This window comes from Serinus canaria, chromosome Z (genome assembly GCF_022539315.1).
Source record: "Serinus canaria isolate serCan28SL12 chromosome Z, serCan2020, whole genome shotgun sequence".
NCBI lineage: Eukaryota > Metazoa > Chordata > Aves > Passeriformes > Fringillidae > Serinus > Serinus canaria.
Window position 1 is genome coordinate 53,046,599 of NC_066343.1, and position 23,262 is coordinate 53,069,860.

A 23,262-nucleotide genomic window follows, 5' to 3' on the forward strand; every position below is an offset into this window, starting at 1 on the left:
GTCCACAGATCATGCTTTAAATTTTCATGTTTAAAAAATCCCTAGCTATAATGAAAGACCAACTGATAATATACATGTTTTCCTAACTGCAAAACAGTGTTCCTCAATTATGTTCCAGAATACTGAGGTTTCTTGGAAGCACTTTTTCTCAACAGCAGCCATGCCAGAATATGGGCAAGTTGAGTAACTGGTTGGTCCTTTAAAAGTCTATCCATTCAAACCATTCATGCAACTAAAAACCCTAACAGTTCAGCAATGCAATGAATGAAGTAACTGTAAAAAGGGATGAGCTAACTTCGCTTTTACAAACTTTTCATTGTGTTAATTTTTTGGGCAACATTTATCTTTCTAAAGTATCAACCGTAAACGCACAAACTATAACTGAAAGCAGACAGAATCACAGAAAGCTTCCTCAAATTATAAAGTGAGCAAGTGCCTCATGACTTCAAAATTTCTATTTACCAGGGATAATTAATTTAATGAACCACACTTCCTGGCAATGTGCCAACCCACCTCTTAAGGAAACACCAGAAGACTGTATGACTACAAATGCAGTTGGCCACTGATTTATCTGAGAAGTAAATTGTGAGCAGTACTCTTTAATTCATAAGAAGAAATATAGTTATGAAGTTTTGGAAGAGGAATGGAAATACCCCAGCTATTCCTTTTGTTCAAAAAATTCTGCTTCCCTTTTTTTTAAAACAGAGGTCATATTCCTTTGTTTTGTTTGATCTAGTTCATTGCCTATTGGTTACATTTAAAATTTCTCATTACTGTGACTGATTACATGAACCATCTGACATCATCACACATTAAAGTCTCCCAGACATGGAGAATGACAGGGATTAACTATAAACCTATACATCTAAGTATCACCATGCAGATCCTGCATATTAAAATCAATATTTGGCAAATATTTCCATTACAACTTCTAACACAAGTTCAAAAACTAATACACTTCAGCACTAATGAAGCTAAAGTTCATCTAAAAACAACACAAACCCAAATAGTTCTCAGAAATTGGAGGTAGGAAATAGAGAGTCTGCTCAGTGTAGGTCAATGCAAGACTGCTCATTACAGCACTGCTTTCTGAATAAAGCAACCCATTTAATTTTATTGTATCCGACTAATGCAATTTTTGGTATTTGATAAGAAATGGTTCCAGAGAAAATAATTTCAATATAAAACATAACACTGACACACAGCTCACATTTTCTTCATTTCATTACCACCTTGCTTCTTTGATCTAATTTCACCACTGTTCAAAAAGGCTGTTAAGAGTAGTTTTGTTTTTCTCATAAATCTTCCCACAAACCCTCTGATCCTTCTGACACCTTCTCCTTAATTCCTGTGAGTCTATCAACAACTTTTCATAACAAGTACCTTAAAATGCCTGCAATTCAAACAAACACAAACGTAAATGGACAAAGAAGTATTTATAAAACAGGAAAGAAGCACTTTTTCTCTCCTCTCCTTTGTTGGTCCCTAGAATATTTTTGCATACAATTGGAACTCATATTTTTTCATTACAACCTCAAACTCAGATCTTACAGGTTTTCCTGGTTCTTTAATAGTTTTTAGGTTTCTCAGACCCATTTTCTTTTAGTTTAAACTGCACAGCTGCATAGTAGTAAATAACATATTTCAAAATAAAACTCAATCAGTTTCTTCCTCTTACTTAATTTGGGATGCTTGATGCTGAATGAGGGATGACACTATGATGTCTATATCTGATGATATTTTCTTCACAGATACCTGTCCAGGAAAATCATATATTAGTTGTCCTGCGTGCTAATTATGGTCAAACACTACTTCTTCCACATGTCCAATCAATCAAAATAAAGACCGCGGGTATTTGTGAGACTCAAAATACATCTCAAAAGTTACCAATGTAACAAACAATCTCATTATTATAAATATTAAACATCATAAAAACTGCAACACATACCATTTGCTTTTGTAATATTTTCCAGACAGTACACATGTTTAAAAATTTAACTATTCACATATTTAAACAGCTATCTGTCTTGTGCTGGAATAAACCAATGTGTAGGTGGTGAATCTCCCAGCTGAGCTGCACGAAAACATTAGTACACAGAAAAATAAGTGAAAGGGAGCCAAAGCATCTCCCCTCCACAAGCAGAAGCTCATTTAAGCATATGAAAAAACATAGTCATTAGGGAAACTAATTTATCTTCTGTTTCTGAAAGGATATAATAAATAACAGACAAAACTACAGTGTGGGCCATGTTCAGGAAATCTGTGAGGTCTCTTGGACCACACACTCCCTCCAGAAAATAACACAAATTAGTCATGAAGCAACTCACCCACCCAGGGCAATGCTCAGATCACTTACATATGGCTGGAAAAGGAGAGAGAGACATCCACCAAATGGTTACCAGCACCAAGAACTACCATCACTGCCAGACTCAACAGCAGCTATCCCACTGGCATTTGAGGATGCAGGAATAGCTACAGGCTCTTCAGAAGCTTGAACTCCCCAATAATCCAATGCAAATAGGAAAAACAAAGTCTTCTGTTGACTACTTCATTTACTTTTTAAAACTTCAAGATGCAAAAGCCCTCAGAGCTACGAAGGTCTCTGAGCCACAGTCAGCAACCACAAAAGTGAGTATGGATGATATTGTGCCAGCCTGCAATGCAAAAGGAAACCTACCTGCAAAGGAAAGGGAAATCCAACTACTTCCTGATCATGTTAAATTACAGAAGAAATATGAAATTTTTCAATCAACAGCTGCTTCTCCTCCAACTAGCTGACAGATTAGGTATGTCAGCACTTTCCAAAAAACAAATGCACCCTATCTTTAAAATAAGATAGGTCACATAGGAGCCATTCAAAAAATTGGCTCTCAACAGATCCATAATCCAGGCAGATGGACCAGCTACTGAATCATGGATTCCACTGTGAAGGCATGTGACCTTCAAAGAAAAAAGGAGAGGGGAAAAAAAAACAGGAAAAAAAAAAAAATCAAGCTTCTGCAGCCTAGACAGTTTCATGCTAACTAAAGCCATATATGGTTTTCTGCTTTAAATCATAATCTCAGTCAAATGAAAACACACACACACAAATAAAAACAACTAAAATAAATTATGCATGTAGAAATTAAGATTCAAAGCTTAAAATTAGCCTCTACCCACTAAGGACAATGCTGAGCAGAAATGTTCATTCCTCTCTTGGTTCATAGACAAAGAGTGTACTACATTATTAAACCATTAATGGCATGGACATGTTAAAACAACAGAAAAACACAATTCGAACTAGTTAAATTCAGAGCTATGAGAACATGTAACTCATCCAGGATCAACTAATTAATTTACTTGTATAGAAAACAAGTTTTATCAAGTTGCTATTTGTAAGGAGCAAACAGAAGAAGTTGGTGGACCTACTTATTGTTCCTTAAGCAGGACACCAGCTTCACCGCAAGACCAGCACAAAGACTATTTCTATCATCAGGTAATGAGATAAATGCAAATTAAGAGATAGACTGTTTGCTTCTCTCAAGCAAAATCAAGATGCCTGTGGCTGTCCAAAGACAGAATGCTCCCTGTCCTGAGCAAGGAAGCTCACAAAGAGGGGCCCCTTGCACTGTCACTTGGACCTTCTACCTTGTCCTCTCTTTATGACTACTGCGCCCCATGTACAGGACTCTTTAAGACATTTCTGTACATTAAGCCCTATTAAATGCTTATTTGTTCCTATTTAATGGAATGTGGGTTTCGTTATTCTTACCAATTACAGTCCCTTTAGGAAAAACAAATGTTTGACCATACCTGCTTCCTCTTTAAATAAGAAGATACATAATGATGTTCCGAGCTTCTGAGGCTATGCAGAAAACCACAGGAAACAAACTTAAAAACAAGCCTCTGCTTTCTAAAAAAGAAACTTTGTATTTCTGAGAATTTGACTGAGGAAGGACACATAATGGTCTAAGTCAGCCCAAAGTAAGTAGCAGATAATTGTGTTTCCCCCAAACTACAAACCACTTCACCATACACTAGGGCTGTAAGTGCTCATTCCTCAGCTATCAGACCAACTTCCTCCTATGAGTTGTAACTGCTGAAGGCTTTGGAGAGAATTTGGAGTGTATTTCACTTTTGCAAAGATGGCTACACATAAACTGATCTCTTCAGCTGATAAATAATGCTCAAGACAGACATACAAGTCTGATGTACTATTACTACTAGATTTGAATTAACCAGTGCTCCTAAATAGCATTTCACATTATCAGATATAGAAGAACATAACAGAGCAATGATCAGTTTTTGTTCAGTCCTTCTAATAAAGGAAGGTGCATTGGAAAGAGAGAGATTTGGTTTTGTTTTGATATTGGTTTGTTTGACTCAAATAAGAACTTTTCATCCTCACTGGAAGTAAAAAAAAAATTACTCAGTCAATATCTGAGGTCAATGAACATTTAATCATGATAGCTACCTAAATACAATGGCACTTTTCTTTTCTTTTTTTTTCAGCACAACTCAATAGTAAAAGGCTAAATGGAGAAAAACCATTACAAATAGGTTTTTTTGTTGTTTACTGATTTCACAGATCATATTTACAGTGTAAGCCTCTCTGATACATTCCCTGAATCTCTGGCAAAGAACCTTGCACTATTCCTCAGCTAAAAGACAGTTAGATATCTAAACAGTAGCTTCATGTTACCTGGCACACTTGTAAGTATAATCAGTTAAAGACATAAGTATAATCAGTTAAAGCTGAATCTTTCTCTATCCATACAGGAGAGGTGTTTTAGTCCAACAGAAGAACTGAAACACTTTACTGCCTGAAAAGAATAGTTTCTTTTATCAGTTCCAAAATATCCAGCTGTGATGCTGTTGACTGTGACTAACTGAATCTGGCATAGCTTTAATAATCCTTCAGAGAAGAGAATTTTATTTGCTATATGCAAATACATCATCAGTTCAAATATTTGCAAGTATCAAATGATGATATTTGAACAAAAGAATTCTTCTAGGGTTTCTTACAGTCTATTCTTAAAGCAATCAGGAAACAACTTTCTTGTACTAACATCAATTAATGTTCACTCGGTGTGTGGAGATCAAAGTAGTCACTATATACAAATATCCCAACAATAACAGAAGAGCACTCACAGTTATTTACAACAAACTTCAACTACAAAAACCAAAATGTTGCTTTTCCCTTCCCACCTCCAAAGCCACACACTTCAAATAAAGCCCACTCTGGTGTGTGAAGCAAAGTGGATGCAGGAAACGTATGATCAATTTACTCCAACAGCAGATGTAGTTACAGACTACAGAGGCTCAAGTAGGATGACGAAGGTATTAGGAGCTTCCTAATACCTGCATGATCCTTGCCTCTTCAACATAGACTCCACTGCACTCAGGAAAAATCTAAAAAATCACCACTAGTAACACAGAACAGCCTAATACCTGGCATAAAACACCCTCACTGACACTATGACTACTGCACAGGCTTTCCACCTCCTGGCAAAATTACTTTTCCTCATGACACAAACCACTGAGAGGAGAAACATAAAATTGTTTATTTGATATTACAAGAATAAAGGAAACATTTATAAGGTAAAACATGAAGTAGCCTACAGACAGAGTCTGAAGGGAAAACACTATTAATTTAACCCCCACACTCTCTTTAGAAAACCCAGCCAAAATGTGTTAAACATATTAATACATTGCAGAAAAGTAAAGAAGACTTGCAACCTATGGCTGCATCTTCATTAATGCCAGATTACCATTTGGTACATTGCTATTTTGTATGACCACTACATACACTTGCAATACAAATTTATGCCCAAGCAAGCACAGGCACAAGCACATTTCTGTCAAGTTTGCCCGAGTGCAGGATGCTGCATTCAAGCCGACTTCATGTCAGCTGAAAAAGTACAAACAATATCTGTTTAGGTATTGTCAGAGTCACAGACAGATGAGCAACATCTGACAGAGCAAAAAACCTACTAGTATAAGGTTAACATTAAAACTGGGGATGAAAATTTATATTTACATGAGACATTTGCATATGTGGTTATGGGTTTCAATTAGCTTACAAGTGCCTTAAAGATGTATCATTGAATCAACAATCTAAATCAAGCCAGTAAATCAGTGTCTGTAGGGTAAAGAGCAACAAAGCATCCTCCTCCCTTGATACTCCTCTGTCCCAATCAGAGACGTAAAGGCTTTCAGTCTTTAACTCCGCAGGGAATCTCATGTAGCATGTGTTCATGTAAGCAGTTAAAATGTATCTACAGTAGAAGGGAGATGGGCAAAAACCCAAAAAACTTTCCTATTAAATACAATTTCACACACACGTAGGAGAAAATAATTCAGAAAAGCCAAGTTAAGATTACAGACATAGCTGCTTAGATTGCCTAAATGAGACAATATGTATTATCTCATCTGGCACTTTAGCATGACTGAAATGAAACATAATTTGCAGTTGATGCCAACTGGCAGGAGACAAATGTTCATGGTAATCTTTGTGTTTTATTAAGAAAGTTCTTCTGTCTTAAATTACACGGAAAATGGATTGGAGGCTTTTGGTCTAAAAAGTACAAGGCTTGCAGATGCTACCCTGAGCTGTTAACTCATAGAAAAATGTGTCTTGAGTTTTTACAATTTAAAAGGACAAATCTAAAATCATGCCAGGTCAAATTGTCTACCCAGTACCTCTGTCTCCAAGAGCAGCCAAAAGCAGATGTCTGGGGAAGAGCATGAGAACAGTGTAATCGTTTAGTCATACTTTCCCCAAATACGCTTGTCTCCAATAATTTGCAGCTCAGGGACTTCCAAAGCCAGAGGTCATGCTTATGTATTTAATAATCCCTTACAGACTCTTTTTTCCATTAGTTTTGTCCAGTTTCACTTCAAGTTGGTATAAATTTTCAGTATCCACAACATCCTGTGGAGTTACACAACTTAATATATGTGCATGACAAAATTCCTCTTTTTGCTATTCCAAACCCAACACCTGCTAGTTTCATTTTCATGCTCGTTAGTTCTTGTACTGGGAGAGAAAATGAGCAACATATCCCTAAGCCCCTCACCACGTCATTCATGTTTTTATAAAAGTATCATCACATCCCAGTTGTCTCTTCTCACAAATTTAATTGCTTAAGACAGTCACAGTGCTGAAAGAAGATCCTCATCAACTCACTAAGTATGAAGAGGATCCCATTCTGTTTTATTCTACATCATTAGAGCCTCAAGACAAATATATTTTTAACTGGACAAAAAAAACAGATGTGAAGTAATGAAAGGTAACCCAAAGAAAAGCAACAAAAATAACTGGTACACAAAACTCAGTGCCTGTGAGGCGAAAAAAAGCATGTTATTATAGTTAAAACACCACAACACAAAAAAAATTACTTGCTTTTTCCTAGACAAACGTAGAATGAGCAAAGGTAGTATTAAATTACTACCGGAAAGGAATTAATTGGATAACACACAATGAAAATTTTAACATGTCATGATGATGTAAGGGAGACCACTGAGTTCCTTAGAACAAGTCACAGATGACAGATACACAGACGATCCTAATCTGAGGCAGAAGAATGGGGTAGATGATGCAGTAAGGTCTCTTCTAGTCCTATCTTTGTATGATCTTCTTGGGATGTTAAGTGGAATCTCTTCCTCTCAGTGATTTAACAACAAAATAAAAAAGCAGGGGGGTGGAAGGTTAAAGAGAGCTACAGGGTTGGCTGCTCTGGAAAAGAAGAAGTTACAACCTGCTCACAAATAAATTGTTTATTGAGACCCTTTCCTTGCCCAACTCCAAGGAGCCTGTGGAAAAAAGAATGAGGGACCACCAGCTAAGAGCTGGAGACATTTTGCTGAAAATGGGGACTTTCATTCTCTGACCTTGCCTGGACATTCTTTAAATCTGGTTGGGAAGCAGAGGCATACTATGCAGAGTACAGTGCCCATGAGTACATGATGCACCCCCAATGCACTCTTAAGGATTGTTTACTTACTGTGCAATGCATGCAGTGAGCAACAGAAAAACAAGGTAAACTGTTGATACAGGCTAGTCAAAGATCAAAAAATTAGACTATTCCTAAAGCTCTGTTTTAGACAGGACTTTCACTCTTTAACATTAACATGTACCACTCTTGCAGTAACCAAGCTCAAGGAAGGCTGGATATTTCCATACTCCAAATTCAGCTGCGATAAAAGGCAAGCTTTAATTCAAGCTGCCCCAGGGTTGTCATGGAATGTGGTCTGGGCCACTTAGATGTAAAGATTGGTTGAAGGCAATTGCACTGATTTTATGCAGTCATGATCATGACTAATGATTGAATAAACATGTATACGCAACACAAACTTCATCCACATTCCTGCAAACTGGATACCTCTGCTAAATGATCTACCATCTCAGCAGCGCAATCAGCTGGGCAGTCTGCGGAATATCTTATGCCAGCTGTCATGTAATATGTCTATTAGTACCTTTAAAAGCCCCAAAACAAAGAAAAATGAGACAACTGTTAACTCCTTAAAGGGAAACCATACCAGACATAAAACTAGCTGGAGAAAAATCAATGCACAGACACAGAGAGAGAGAAAGAGAGAGAGAGAGAGAGAGAGAGAGAGAGATGAGATGTAAGAATGCATGAAACTTATATTATTATGCCATATTCTACCCACCATTTATGTTGAACTTAAAATGATTTACTAAGAGCACAGAAACATATCCACATTTGACTGAATATAAAATTAAAATATATGCTACTATTTCCAACATGCAAATAAAAGAATACATTACAATATCAAAACTAGAACTTACATTTAAAATTTTCTTGTAAACTTTAAATTACTCAGACCTGCCTGGGCAGAATGACATTCAGGTTTTATTAGGTGGCTGTTCAGAAACAGTTACAATTGCCAAAATTTTCATGATGACCATGATTACCTAGTGCCTTATTTTCTGAAAAAAGTTTCATAGAAGGCTGCAAGAACTAGAGCATCTGCACAAGATATTCTTAGTATTTTTATTTCAAGCATATTTATATTTCAAGCATATTTCAGTACATATTATTCATCAGTACCAAACAGTTGTGCAGAAAGATGCTGCCATTCCTTGCACAAAGGAACTCTGTTGAGGTACTCTGTACAAATATTACTTTAGTTGTCATGACTCGCTTACAGAGTGCAGTATGGGGATAGGAAAGAGAATTAGAAAAGGGAAAATTATAAAACTCATGACACTTTAATAGGTAAAGCAAAAGCCATGCACTTAAGCAAAGCAAAACTGGGAATTGAACTAATGCTTCACATGGGCAGGCTAGTGAAGCATAATGCTGGTTTCACACCATAGGACTTGGAGTGAAACATCCCTGGAGCCAGTTGTGGTCAGGTATCACAGCTGCATCTCCTTCCAACTTCTTGTTCACCCCAGTCTATTTGCTATCAGAGCACAAGAAGCTGAAAAGTCCTTGACTTGGTGTGACTACAGCTGAGCAACAACAGAAACATCACTGTGCTATCAACATCAGCCTCATACTAAACCAAAAACATAGGACTGTATCAGCTATTATGAAGGAAAATAACTAACTCAGCTGAAACCAGAACATGAGTAAACTCCTAATATCTGATAGAATACGTACTTTTATCTGACCAACTTCTCTTCTGCAGGTACTTCAACAGCAGGAACAGTAACTATATTTACAACACTGTATATACATACATGATTTATTAAACATTAAATAAAAAACCTCATCCCTTTATATGAAAGTATTTTTGACGCAGCCTTCCCTCCACATGCTTACTGCTTGCAGATGATGTATTGAAGTAATAAACACATGCTAAGAGACAAAATAAGAGTACATAACCATTAAAGACAAATGTATCTACCAACATATAATACTGGTGTATAATCCCCACCACACATTTCAGTGATGAGGTCAGGTTTAGACAAATGAAAGTTCAATGAAAAGTCTGAAAAATTTGTTTACAATGATCCCAGACAAAAGTCTTGCAAGGTGCAATTCACTGACCTATGTAAACTGATTTGGCTTTCAGATAATCTCCCAGTGAATACTATTGCAAAATCTATAAACACAGATGGCACCAACTGGCACCCTATCTGCAATCTCAGCAGAAGATCAAACAAATACAGAGACTGAATTTATCTTCCCACATCACAGGTAATTCTTTCCAAACAGGTTTAAGGGATTATCACTCAAAGCTGAACCAAGAAAGTTCTGTCACAGCTAACCAAACTCTCAACCACCCTGAGAAGTCACACTGCTCAAACAAAACAGATTTTAAAACTGTATGCTTTTAATAAAGTAATGCAACATTCAATTCAAAGTAGGCTCTGATTATAATTGCTACAATCACAATATTGACCATTTCTATTAGCAGTAAGCTCACAGGATTTTCTCCTCAAGCACCCTTACATAAAAACTTAGTTGGGATCAAAAGGAATGAAAAGGCTGACAAGCTACAGTCAAACTTTAAGGTAAAGAATCAGTTGTACTATTAAGGCATAGTATATTATTTTATCTACAAAACTTACTGCTATTGATCTGGAACAGAATGACAACATTGATACTTATTGCTGAATTTGAGAAATTATGTACTATAAAGGCATATAATGTATGCAATGCCAGGAGTCAGCAAGCATGAAGATCACTTAGTCAGCTCTAAAGCTACTACTGTGTGTAATTAAAATCCAAAACATATGCATCAGTAAGATGTAAGATGCCACACAGAACACGAGTCCAAAAATACTTCACCGTCTTTAATATGATATTAAGTATTAAGACAAAGAAATCTGAAATACAGCAGAGGCACCAATGACAAAGGAGCCACTTCAGCAATATTGCTTCACTGATTGTTTCTCAGCACTAGAAGCTGTTAAAGGTGAAAAAATCAGCTACAATAAGCCTTCCTTGTGTGTCTGGGTTCATTATAGTACTCTCAGTGGCTGCAACACAAAATTTTGCTTTCTTCAAGACATTTTTTGCTCTTTTTGTAGTATTTCATTCTCATGGTTCATCATTTAGTTCCTGTGTTTTCACCATGGGCTTCAGAAAAACCCTTAAAGAAACCCCAGCCAAGAACATCTAAACCAAAATACATAAGAAATATTTTAAGGAACAAATTGCTACAGCATTCCTCTCATGCATCAATGTCTCAAATATTCTGGATTCTCCTTTGAAGAACCCACATCTAACTTAACTACAGAGCTCCAAGCTGAAAAAGGGAGTATGATTATGAGAACCAAAAGACAACGAGAACTGGAGAAATTAATCTTTAGCAAAAGACCATGCTTTTTTTGGTTTTTTGTTTGATTTTTTTAAAATTACATTAGTGAATCAGAAACTGGAACCTATTGATTATGTGAACAGCACAACAGTCCCTAAATATCTTTTGCTGTGGTTTATTTATACTCAGTTATGGATACATACTGTAAATGTCCAACTGCTACATAAATTACCACAGTTCGGTATTTCAAATACATTCCCAATCCATTCAATAGATCGGGTGCATTTGCAGTCAGCTGTTTGCTGTGCAGCAAATTTATAATTTAATAATTTTTCCACTTTAATAATTTTTTAAATTATTTTGCATTTAGTTTTCTTTGGAATTAACTACCACAAAAAATGTCTTTTAGGAAAATACTTCTAGGAAAATTGATTACTCTCTGATTAAGTGATGTTGAAATACCTATTCATGGTTAATGTCTCACCTGCTAGAGTTGTAAAGAGAAACAAAGGCAAATTAGAAAGAAATTAAGACTTCAGACCTGCATTTTTTTTCCAAAATGCATCACCTTCTGTCAGCAGCAAAAGCATCTTTTACTTACAGACAGTAAAACAGTACTTGTTTAGACAACTTTCACAGTACCTAGCCAGATACCCTGAGCAATTTTAAAAGGCAAGGGATAACACTACTATTTTTTTAAACCGGGCTTTACAAATGCCTTACATTCAGCTTTATTCCAATTCATTCATATGTAGGACAGTGATGTTGGAATAATGCATCCTGTTAGGTCACTTTCCCAGGGCAGATTTTAGGCACCACAGCTCAGGAGAATCCTGTAAATTTTCAAGAAAGCTAAAAAGCCAGAAGGGAAAAGTCTCTGGTATTATTTTAACAGACTTGTCAACTAAAATCACATCAGCAATTTGTTGTCTTTGCAACAAAAAAGGGCTCTGAGAATCAGTAACATCTTCCAGCAAGTTGCCACCTCTTTCCTTGTTCCCAAATGAGTTCAAAATGCTGACACCCCAAAATTATTTATCATGTAGGCAGAAAGCAGAGAAATGGGAACTCTTGAGAGGGAAGGGAGGCACTGAAAACACAGAGGAAAGCAGGACAAAGGAAGACACAAAAAGCCCTTATTCACAGGGAAGGAATGGGGACATAAAACAGTTTCTCTTATTGCTACCAGCAGTTAGAAGCTGAGCACTGCTCTCCTCCCCACATGGTGTGAAGGGTCAGCCAACAAGAGGAGCTGTGTGTTTGTGCCTGGGCACGAACACACATGTGTGCAGGAGGTGAGGACAGTTAGGGACAGTGGGGCAGCCATCCTCACCCTCCCATTTCAAGCTTTAACAGCTCTGAGGCAAACAGCAGCTTCACCAGGGGCTATTTCTATGTGGAGAGAAATTTCTATTTCGATCTTTTCATCTTGTAACAAGCTAGGTTTAAGATGCTGAGGGTAAAATTCCTAGAAACTCTTTTCTTCCCTGATTTTTTTTTTTCCTTATGATTTGCAGAAATCTTACATTAGCTAGCAGCTGCCATGCGGTGTCCAACACATCCCCTGCGTTGCAACCACCACTTCTCTTTTAGCGGGGAGCCCTCCAATGGGTACTCAATGTCTAACAGAGTAGAATCTTCTGGAAACACAAATTTTGATGATAATAATTCTGTTCTCCAACACACTCAGGAAAATAATGAATCTTCCTTTTCATGTATTTTTTCTTGAAACAGCAATGTCTACACCACATGCAAAATAAAACACCAGGTTTCTTGCCTGTTGCCAACTAAACAGTCACCTGCAGCGCAGCCAGATTCTGCTGATGCAACAACACATAGCAGTTAAAAAGTCATTGTCCTACTGTATTACAGAACACCACAAGCAATCTTCACAGCTACAAGCTAGAACACGAAAAAGGATCATGGCAATTATTGGCTTCCTTTCAGTCTTTGCCAGCCGTACTTGTGATCCTAACTTACCAGCCCAGCACAATCAAGACTGTCTTAGAAGAAATGAAGGAACGATGCTTTGATTAAATAAGTAATAAAAATAACTGTAATATTCTTACACAGCAATGCTGCATCCATTCCCAGGGATTTACAGTCGTAAAAGAAAATGACACACTACTACTACTTGCCTGACATGTGGGTACATCATCATGCAAACATTTCCCAGAATGCTTAATAAAAACAGACGATTAACTAAAAAAAAGATAAAGTGGGCAATTTCCTCCATGCTGATTAAACCCACTGCGTGACTCAGAGGGAGAAATCCTGTGAGGAAAGCAGTGATGTGATTTAAGCTGGAGTGGCTGCAACTAGCATATGGAACGAAAAACTGAGCAATGGTCCCATGAAAGTGTGTCTGAGATAAAACCCTCTCATTAACAACTATCTTAACCGTCTGCCTATACCCTGACCTAATCATGCATAAACATGGATAGAATATTCAAGAAGATCCCAGAGATTAATTTGGTTTATATTTTTGTAGTATGTTTGATTCAGAAAAAATAAAATGCAATGTCACTGACATTTCCCAGTTAGCCATTCTTTGTGCGCAGCATAAATTTTCAGTGTCCATGAATTACTATATGGAGCACAAAGTTTCTGTGACCAAAGCAAACCCATTGAAAACAACAGGGCCCCATGCAGGTATGAGCTTGAGCAGTCAGAACCCACTGCAGGACTGGGACCAAGGAGACATCTTCATTAAGGGATCAGTAACGGTGCCTAAAAAATTTTTCCTAGGAAAGCCAAACCTTGTTATTAACATTTATAATATTTTCTTCTGGATGAGGTCAGCTGGAGCTCTGTAATTGTGCTCATTTATTCCTACTAATACATCTCTCATTAGGATGCACACATTCGCAGCGACTCGTCTGCTTAGTTCTGGCTTGGTGTAAACTTACTAGGATGGTGCAACGCTGCTGCTCTGCCACCAGGTACTGGCAGAGTGTGCACTTGTCTGGACACGGCACTGCCAGCCCATGCTGTTTTACTTGATGTTGCTCCAGCGCACCCACAACTTCTGAATTATGGGATCCAATCTCACCGGTATGTTACTGAGTGCCTTTGGAGTGACACCCAAACTACCAAAAAAAGTGCACCGGTAACCTGTGTCACCTACTTTCTGCCTTTCCCTGAAGGGCCCTAAAAACTAAAATACGCACAGATACACATATCCGTCCCTCAAAAACTGGTCCCAGAAACACGACGGGTATGAAGAACTCGTCAGCGATGTGAAGGCACCCAGGTGAGCTTTGAACCGTCGCTCCCAGAGGCAGCTCACGGAAAGTCAAGAAGCTCCCGGGGAGAGGCTGCAGGTGCCCGGGCCAGGGGCGACCAGGGGTGGCGCCTCCCACTACCCTGCTACCCGTCCCGCACGAAGCCGACCGGGGCCCCCCGACGGGCGGTGCCCCCCCCGGCCCCGCCCCGCTCCTTACGGCGCGGAGGGAGCGCGGCCGCCCCGCCGTCCCGAACGTGTGCGCGGAGTGCGGCCAGGCGCCGCGGAGCCCCTCCCGCTGGCCGGAGAGAGCCGCGTCCCGCCGGGAGCGGCCGCTCGGCAGGACTGCCGCGCGGGAGGGAGGGGAGCGAGAAAGGAGGGAGAGAGGGAAGGAGGCAGCCTGCCGGCCGCGGGCGCCTCGCCGGGTCGCGCTCTGTGTCCCCGCCGCGCTCCCCGGGGAAGGCGCCCGGGTGCAGTCCCGCTCCGCCGCTGCCCCGGCGGTCGCCGTTTGGCTCTCGTCGGCGCCACAGCCCCGTTCCTGCCACCACCTCCGCCCTGTGCCCCGTCCCGCCGCGGCTGTTCCCCGGCCTGTCCCTAAGGCTACAGCCCTGGCCCAGGAGAAGCAGCCGCCGCTCGTGCAATGAATGGAAGCACAGCCAGCGGTCTCGGTCCTGCCTCCAGTCCTCCCAGCCCCGCATAACTTCAGCGGTGCCGCTGCCTCACCTCTGCCGGGCAGAGGCGACTCCTCCGCGCAGGAGCTCCGCTCTCGCCGCCGCCTCCGGCCCGCGCCCCGCCGGGCTCACCCTCCTCCGCTCCCGCCACGACCATGCACCGAGGGAGGAGGAATGGGATCCCGGCGAGGGCCGACCCGGCCGCCCCCAGCCGGAGGGAGGGAGCCGCGGAGAGGGGCGGGGAGGGACGGGCCGCGGGCGCCCTGCCCTGCCCAGGACCGGCCCCCTCAGACTGACGTCCCCCGCTCCCACACCGCCGGCCGCGGGGAAGCGCCCAGAGCGGCCCGGGCGGGAGCCGGGCCGGGGCGTGCAGGCACTGCGGCCATGGGCGGGCTGGCGTGCCCCGATCGCTTCCACAGCCGGGGAGCGGGGCTCTGGAAATAGCCCAAATAACCGCTAGCCCGCCATCCTGGCGTTTGAATAACCAAGGGTTCTCCATCTGCCCCGTCCGACCCACAGGCTGAGAACGGACCGGGCAGCACGACTGGCAGTGTCAGGCCCGGTATTGCCTATTGCACGTCGCATCACAGTCTGCCCCACCGGACTTAGCCATAGTGGATGCGCCTCCTATCCAAAAATTCCTCTTGGTATAGACTTCAGAAATTCAATTTATAGTGCAACAGAATGTCTAAAAAGTCTACAATGCTTTTATTTTCAAACTTTCCCCCCTCAGAACAAATAATTTCCCATCGATATTCCTTTAAAATCATATTTAACACTCTTCCAGTTTCAAAGCAACACTCTGATGACCCAGGCTTTTCCAAAACTTTGTAATTTTTAAAGTATCTTGAGATATCTAATGCCAAGAACATACGTGTCTACAAGCAGTGACACTCATTTAAAGCATCTGCAGAGAAAATTAAGGTTTAGGCTTGGACATGTCTCTGCATGCCTCTGCTATCCCACACTGTTGCACCCTTGTGTAATATGCTGCTGGTTGTAAGTGGATGACAGGTGTCTAACTTCATACAGCTCATCTCAGTGTCAGCTTCACTCGCTGGATTGGAACTGGCTGTTGCAACAGATAAAACCAGCTGCTAAGATGGTCAATAAAATAAATCACTTTGGGTATCTCAGAGACATAAATGAAGTGCTACACCAGTGCAAAACTTGATTTGCAGCAGGTAAAGCTGTCCTCCTGGGAAAAAGTAAGGAGTTCTCTTTTCATTGCTATCAGAACAGTATCTTTCACAAACACTGCATTTACTTGAAGCTATGGCTTTTGACTAAATTATCCTTTTACGGCCATGATACAGAGCAATCAGTGCATGCAGATCCTGTTGACTGCTTGGGACTCCAAAGTCTTCAACTCTGTAAGAGCACATTCCATCTGATTGGACCCAGTTGCTGGATCTGTGCTTTTTTAATTGGTGTCTGCTGCTCAGAAAACCAAAAGCCACAAAATGTTCTCCCAGGTACATAGGTTGAGGAAGAAAAAACAAATACAAAACTCCAAGAATTATGTTACTGTGGCAAAAACAAGAAAAACATATGCAACTCTCTACACTTAATGAAAACAGAGCATATACTTTCATGTCTCATTATTGTCCAAACTTCTGTCTTTAGATTACTTTTCCTCTTTCTGGACAAGTCATTAATGAAACATTCTAAAAAAAGTTTTATTAGAGACATTTTTGAATGTTCCCATTAGAGAGTCTGAAAATTAATTTTCTACAAAATAAGGGTGTCTTTGTAAAGCTGAACTTTCTGTGACCTTTGAGAGCAGCTACTTTAACATACAATAGGAGACAACTCAATAGGTCTGTCCAAAAATAAACAACTCTTTAAAGAATATTTTAACCCTAGAGACTTCACACAAGTAGTGTACTGACAACATTATTCAATAACACAAAGTTAACATATTAGTCATATTTGTTTTCAGAAAGCTATGAGGCCTTTTGCATTCCTGCTTTGGAGTGCACTTTGAGCTAATACCAACAGTACATAGGTCTGCTACTTTTGGATCAGTTTTTTCTGAAATAGATACATGCTCCCCGCTGTTTCAAAAAGACAGAACCATGATACTACAACAGCAATGTGAAACTGAAAAATATAAAGTCTGTATTGCAAATATGCACATAGCAAACATCAAAAAATGCTAACTTTTTCAAAGATATATCTATTAACTCTTAAAAAGATAAAGTTAAATGCTAATTGAGTTAATAAAGCTTAGCTATAATGAAGGGAAAGAATTAATAAGCATTCCTACTATCTTCATATATGAAGTCAGCTTTTAAACAGACACCCACATGTGTCCAAATCACAGTTAAATCTCACAGCAATTAACAGACTGGATATAAAGAGTGATGTTGTGATTGTTGCTGCAGTAGCGGATCCAGTGGCAGCAACAGCTTTTTCTTCCTCCTCTATTAATTGTTTAAAAACTGTTTGCTATTTAAAAATACACAATAGGGACAATTAAACAGTGCTGCTATCAGTAAATGGTAATGTCCAGGCTTAGCCAGTGGATAAATTACTAATGGGAATGACACCTGATAATAAGCAAATGATAACCCATGGAACTCTGTTAAAGTGTTTAAGAAACTTGTTACTGACTTACAGCACTGCATGTAACACAAAGGGCAACCATGTCTTAGAACATTTTCATTTGGACTAACAAATAGTCTGACTCCATTGGATCCTGTCTGGTCCACACACATATTGTTACTTCTTAGTATACTACCTGGATACTATAAAAAAAACTTGTGTGGAAAGCTCTACTTTTTAGTATACTTCCTAGGTGCTAAAAAGAAAACATGTGTGGCAAGCCCAGTGCATCAAGTGGGGGCTGAACAAGTCTGTGACTTAGAAAAACAGCCACGAGCAGGCAGTTTTCACAAGGAGGTAGGAAGGAGCACAGTGAAATCCCCTGATGTAGTCTGAAGGTCAAGGATTGTGACCCTGGCAGATCTAAGCATAGCATAAAATTCTCTTAATTTGAACACTTCTTTATTTGGAATTGGTGTGAGTAACTTGGTATTTCCTTCTATCTAAGTAGCGGGGTTTTAATGCTAACTAATTACTATATTGTCTTTGATGTGCAGCTCTAAACATTTTTATTTAGCTTATCTTAAGCCCAACTGCACAAACAAATAACTCATCACCAGAATTTAGCACATATGCGTTATCCAAACAGGAAACAGAGACGTCAAACAAGCACACTTTGGATTAAGTAATATATGAGATGAAAAAGATGATATAATGTTTTTTACCCTTGCTCACAGATCTTTCCAAGTATTAACTTCACAGGCATTAATTTGTTTAGTCAGTTTTCCTCCCTAAATATTGGTTTACTTATAACCCCAGATAGTAATAAGTGATCTCATTTTGCTTGATCGATTTAAATTCTCCATGGACTGTTAGAATGAAGGATTATTTTACCCTGAAATTTCCTGAAGTTCACCTGAACAAATACAGTCTTGGATGTGTCCCAGAAAACATTCTCTGAAGGTTGTAAGAATAGAATATAGACAGGGCAGACAAAACAGGATAGCAGAAAGTACAACCAAAGAGACTACGACATCCAAATAACTAGCAAATAACATACAGGTTGGAAAGAAGAACAGACACTATTTGGCTCAAAATTATGTTCTCACTTAGCCTGTGAATAGTCACTGGAAACTATTAAAGTATTGGATAAGATACAAAAATTTCTATATAGAGCCTACAAAAAGCTAAGAATGAACAAAGTGAATATCATGTGTGCATACTGGAATTAGTAGTTAGGCTAAAGAGCAAAACAATCTCAACTTTTTAAGCTCCAGATATATTCATACTAGATTTGTTCCCTCATTGCACTTACTCTTCTGTTGCTTTTTGTTGTTGATATTTTGGTCCTACTTTTTAAGTGGCTGTTGTTCCAAAATCTTCTTACTGTGGAGGAATGGAATAAATTTTAATATTCTATTCAAATGAAGGATCTGACTAAAGCAACACAAGGGAAAAATTTTTTGGAGTAAAATAATGTTAAAGAAAATGCTGCATTTTGAACTTGTCCCAAGAACTCCAAGGGAAATGGGAAAAGAGGAGTTAATAGGCAGAAGATGGTGGGAAATATACAAAAGAGAGGACTCAGCTCTGGAAGAGTGAGGAAACTGAGTTGGGACATGGGTGTTATTTTATTGTGGGTTTTTTGTTCTTCTACACAAAAGAAAAGTAAGATGTAAAACATCAGCTGAAATAAATCTTCAAGAGAATGTGTCTTTCTCAAGTAACACTTGTTTTTGTTTGCAGCTTCAGAAATTTCAGTTTTTGTAAGCACTTAGCTATGACATTTGATTTTTCAGTAGTTCTATAGTGTCAACCAGTATATGGTGTTACAGAAAAGAATTTATTTCTCTACTGTATAGCTGTATAGTGACAGTGGGGACAAAAAAAAAAAAGACATTTGAAGAATGGAAAAACCCATCTGTTCATACTGGAGACTTCAGGAGCAAACAAGAAAAAAGAGGCTGCGGTTAAGCTAAAAAGGTCATTCAAAATTATCACTTTTTGTTGTAGATAATGAAAAAGGTGCAAGAGCATCCACAGTGAATAACAGCAATACTATATTGTATGTATAGATTTCAGAGGAAAGGAATTTTATAGCTCAGATCAAAAATAAAGTTAATGTGAGAATTGTAGTCATAGATAACGAAAAATTACTACCTCAAAGTTGTTATGCACAGAATCAATGTGCAGTATCTAGACTTAATGGCATGTGATGACCTAGGGAAAGGTCAGTGCTGAGTAGCAGAAAGCATGGAGATGTCTACAGAGAGAAAGGAAATAGGAAGAAGGTTTGGAAGGAAAGACTGGGACCTGTCTTAAATCATACTGAATCTGAACTTATTACTTCATTCCAATATATCCAGTGACATATCTTGAGATTTTCATCTCTACAGGAGAAGGAAGTCGAGGGTGACTCAGGAAAGCTAGTCTAATAGCCTATTTAGATACGAAGAATAAGTGAAAGGGAGAAAGGACAGGGCTGCTTAAGCCTCCGTGGGAAAGCGATGAAGAAAGCACTCTTCCAGACATACAGACCAATGCAAGGCAGCAGCAGGCATTCATCAAAATAAAAACAAATTGAAAAAATAAGGTCAGTTAAAACAGTGTCTCACAGTCTGAGACCTTTAAAAAGAAAGCAACATGAGAAGAGACAAAGGCCTGTGGTGGGTGTCTGAGATATCTGTTGACCCTGGCTGAGTATTCTGGGGTCTCACATTCCATCTCTGAACCAAGCTTGGTGTTTTGGGGACACTAATTGTTAAACTAATTTGGGACTCTGCCAATATGGTACAATAGAAGAATCCACCACTATATTTTAAGAAGGCTTTAATTGAATGCAGACACTCAGACTCACTGAAGGGATCCAGATTTATCACTCTGCCTAATCTCTATTTTTGAAACACATATTATTGTAACTAGTATGTAAAAAAAAGCTTTCTAGGCAAATAAATGCTGTCTGACACAACAGCGGTAACAGCTGTTTTATCTCCTTTCCCATAATTTGGCGCTGCAGGATGGAGAATATTTAAAAGTGCACTTTGATGCAGTAATTAATGGGAATTTAAATTATCAGTATCCTTTCAACTGAACAAACCAAGACATCCATTAGGAATAAATATTTAAAGAGGTTGAGTTTTAAATAAGATAGTCAATTATTGAAATTCCCACATTAATAACCTGCTATGCTAATCTGTTTCTCTTCTAATGTCCTCAGGAGTTCTGAGAGAAATCATGGACATTCAAATGACTGAGAAGGATACTATGCATAAAACATTTGAAATTACTCTATCAGCTCATATATCCAGTTGAAAAAAAGCAATTCTGATGCCTTCTTCAACTACTAGTTTATTCATCCACAAATGAGGCATTTTCTAGGACTTTTTCCAAAATATCCTACAGTTCTACTGGATATGTTACAAATTATAAAAGGAAATAGCCTACTGCTATTTCTAGGAATTATATATCTCAAAAATTCATTCATCAGTGTAAACATCATTAGAGATAAATCTCAAAGATTGTAACATCGCCAAGTTTTTCAAAGCAATTTAACACTTGAAAAAATTGCTTAAGAACTGGGAAGATTGACCCAAACTATCCAAAGAAATTCAGTGTAACAGTCTTGTTACTCCAGTCTTGTTATTCCCAGTTCTATAATAACTGCTTGAAACATTTTTCAGAATTAAAATTGGCATTTCTAGGAATTCTGACTTAAGCATAATTCAGACATGATTACACTTAAGTTTCCTAGGCACCACAGCATGTCAGTGAGAACCAGAGCAGCACAAATCAGAGCAGGTATAGACACCCACTACTCCCGCTGGCAGTATGTGCTGGTTTTGAGCTAATTTCTACATATTTCCCACATTCAAGGATAGGAAGTGGATTCCTAAAATATTTTATGCTTATCTGGATGCTCAGGATTTTGCACACTGATCATGGCATTGCCAAGAGCCAAAAGAAGGAACAAACAATGATGCAGATTGGTTTTTTTGTTAGATTCCCCTTTGTTTTGGTCTGGTTTGGTTTTTGTTGGATTCCCTTTTCCTTTGTTTATCCTGTAGACTATTGCATTTCCACACCTTACACTCTGATAAAACTGTCCTTATAGAAGATATAATTATGCCCCCCAGCCCTGGAGTGTGAATTAGTAGTTTATCCTCGTCACCTTGTCAGCTATCTGTAATATCTGTAATCTTCTAGGATGTTTTTGAAATCCCTCTCTTGTCTCATGTGGCTCTAGTTTTGCTGTTTTCCTTTCCTGCTCCTATCACAAATGTATTGAAAGTCTTCCTACTTCTAATACTGATATTATGAAATGATCACATCCATCTCCAAAATAGGTTAAATGAGCTTTCCAGGCAGTGTAAAAGAAAGATAGAATTCTCAGGGTAAACCATGCTGTCTTGAATCACACTTTCAATCTTGATCGTTGTTTCTCCCTGAGAAACCTTTACTTTCTGTTTTCAGGCTTATTGATTATAAATCCAAATTGGAAACCATGCAGCAAAGGACTTTTGCCAGCACTATATATTTTGGTTTACCCAGAACTCTGAAAATAAATTAAAAAGAAAAACAAAATACAAAGGAGTTGTTGCATGTTTAAATTTAAGCTTCCTGAGTAGTAACTCTTTTACCATCTGCTTGGACCTTGCCACAAGCTATTCCAACACATTCAAAATTAAAACGGCCCCTAACCTTTGGAGGGCATATTGTACAGCAATATCTTTCATTAGCATAATGTATTTAATTTTTCCAGAAGGTAGTTAGCACACCATATATAATTTAAAAAGAAAAAAATAATAACATTAAGAGAATTTTAGCTATAGAATACCTGAAATACCCATCAAATATGAATTTTAAATTATAATCTTACAAGTCAGACATACTCTCTCTGAAAAAAACCTCCGACAACATTAACACATCCCGTGGGACTACATCATGTTTATGTGAACGGCCTCACAAAAGCACTAATTTGACATGTGACAGATTAAAGAGATTCAGATGTCCTAAGAAGCCTGGGGGCACACAACTTCATGTCTCTTCCAGAGAACAAAAGATATGCACATACATACTGACAATAATTTGGGGATGATCATTTAATGTGGAGGATCACAAACCGTCTACATAACCTGGGGAAACCCAGATCTTGCTAAAAGAAAATATTTGTGAATTGGAAAAATGCTTTTTAAGGTTGAAGCATGTATTTTTGATATGGCCTGCATACTAACTGACACCAGTAGGCTTTTCTTCGTCAATCACTAATCACTAATGTAGCAATTTCCTTGTAACTGGGCAAACTATGGAGTATTATAATGTTAACTTCCTCAGCACAAGGCCATGTGTTCTGAATTTCAGCAGAAAAAAAATGGAACATGTACAAAGGGGTTTAACCACAATTCTTAAAAAACTCCAACACTTTTGAAATCAGATTTCATTGTTCATTGCAGCACATAACACTTAATTTAAGTGACCCTTAATATTAAATTCTTTCAAAGAACATATATACTGAATAAATGATGAAGAGTGAGGAACTACTCTCTTAAAACTAGCAAACAGACTTGCTGATTTTACACTACTTAGAAGAAAACATAGAACCTC

At 38.8% G+C, this 23,262-nt stretch overlaps 1 protein-coding gene across 4 annotated transcripts in view; it reads right to left on the reverse strand.

Annotated features, from left to right (window-relative positions):
• Positions 1–15,347, reverse strand: part of LHFPL2 (LHFPL tetraspan subfamily member 2) — a 119,733-nt gene extending 104,386 nt beyond the window's left edge. For 3 of the 4 annotated variants that reach the window (XM_050987047.1, XM_050987045.1, XM_050987044.1), the window contains exon 1: positions 15,167–15,347. The gene's annotated coding sequence lies outside the window, so the exon portion shown is untranslated. The remainder of the gene's footprint in view (positions 1–15,166) is intronic. The other variant, XM_030237307.2, reaches the window with a different exon arrangement.
• Between the last annotated feature and the right edge of the window lie 7,915 nt (positions 15,348–23,262).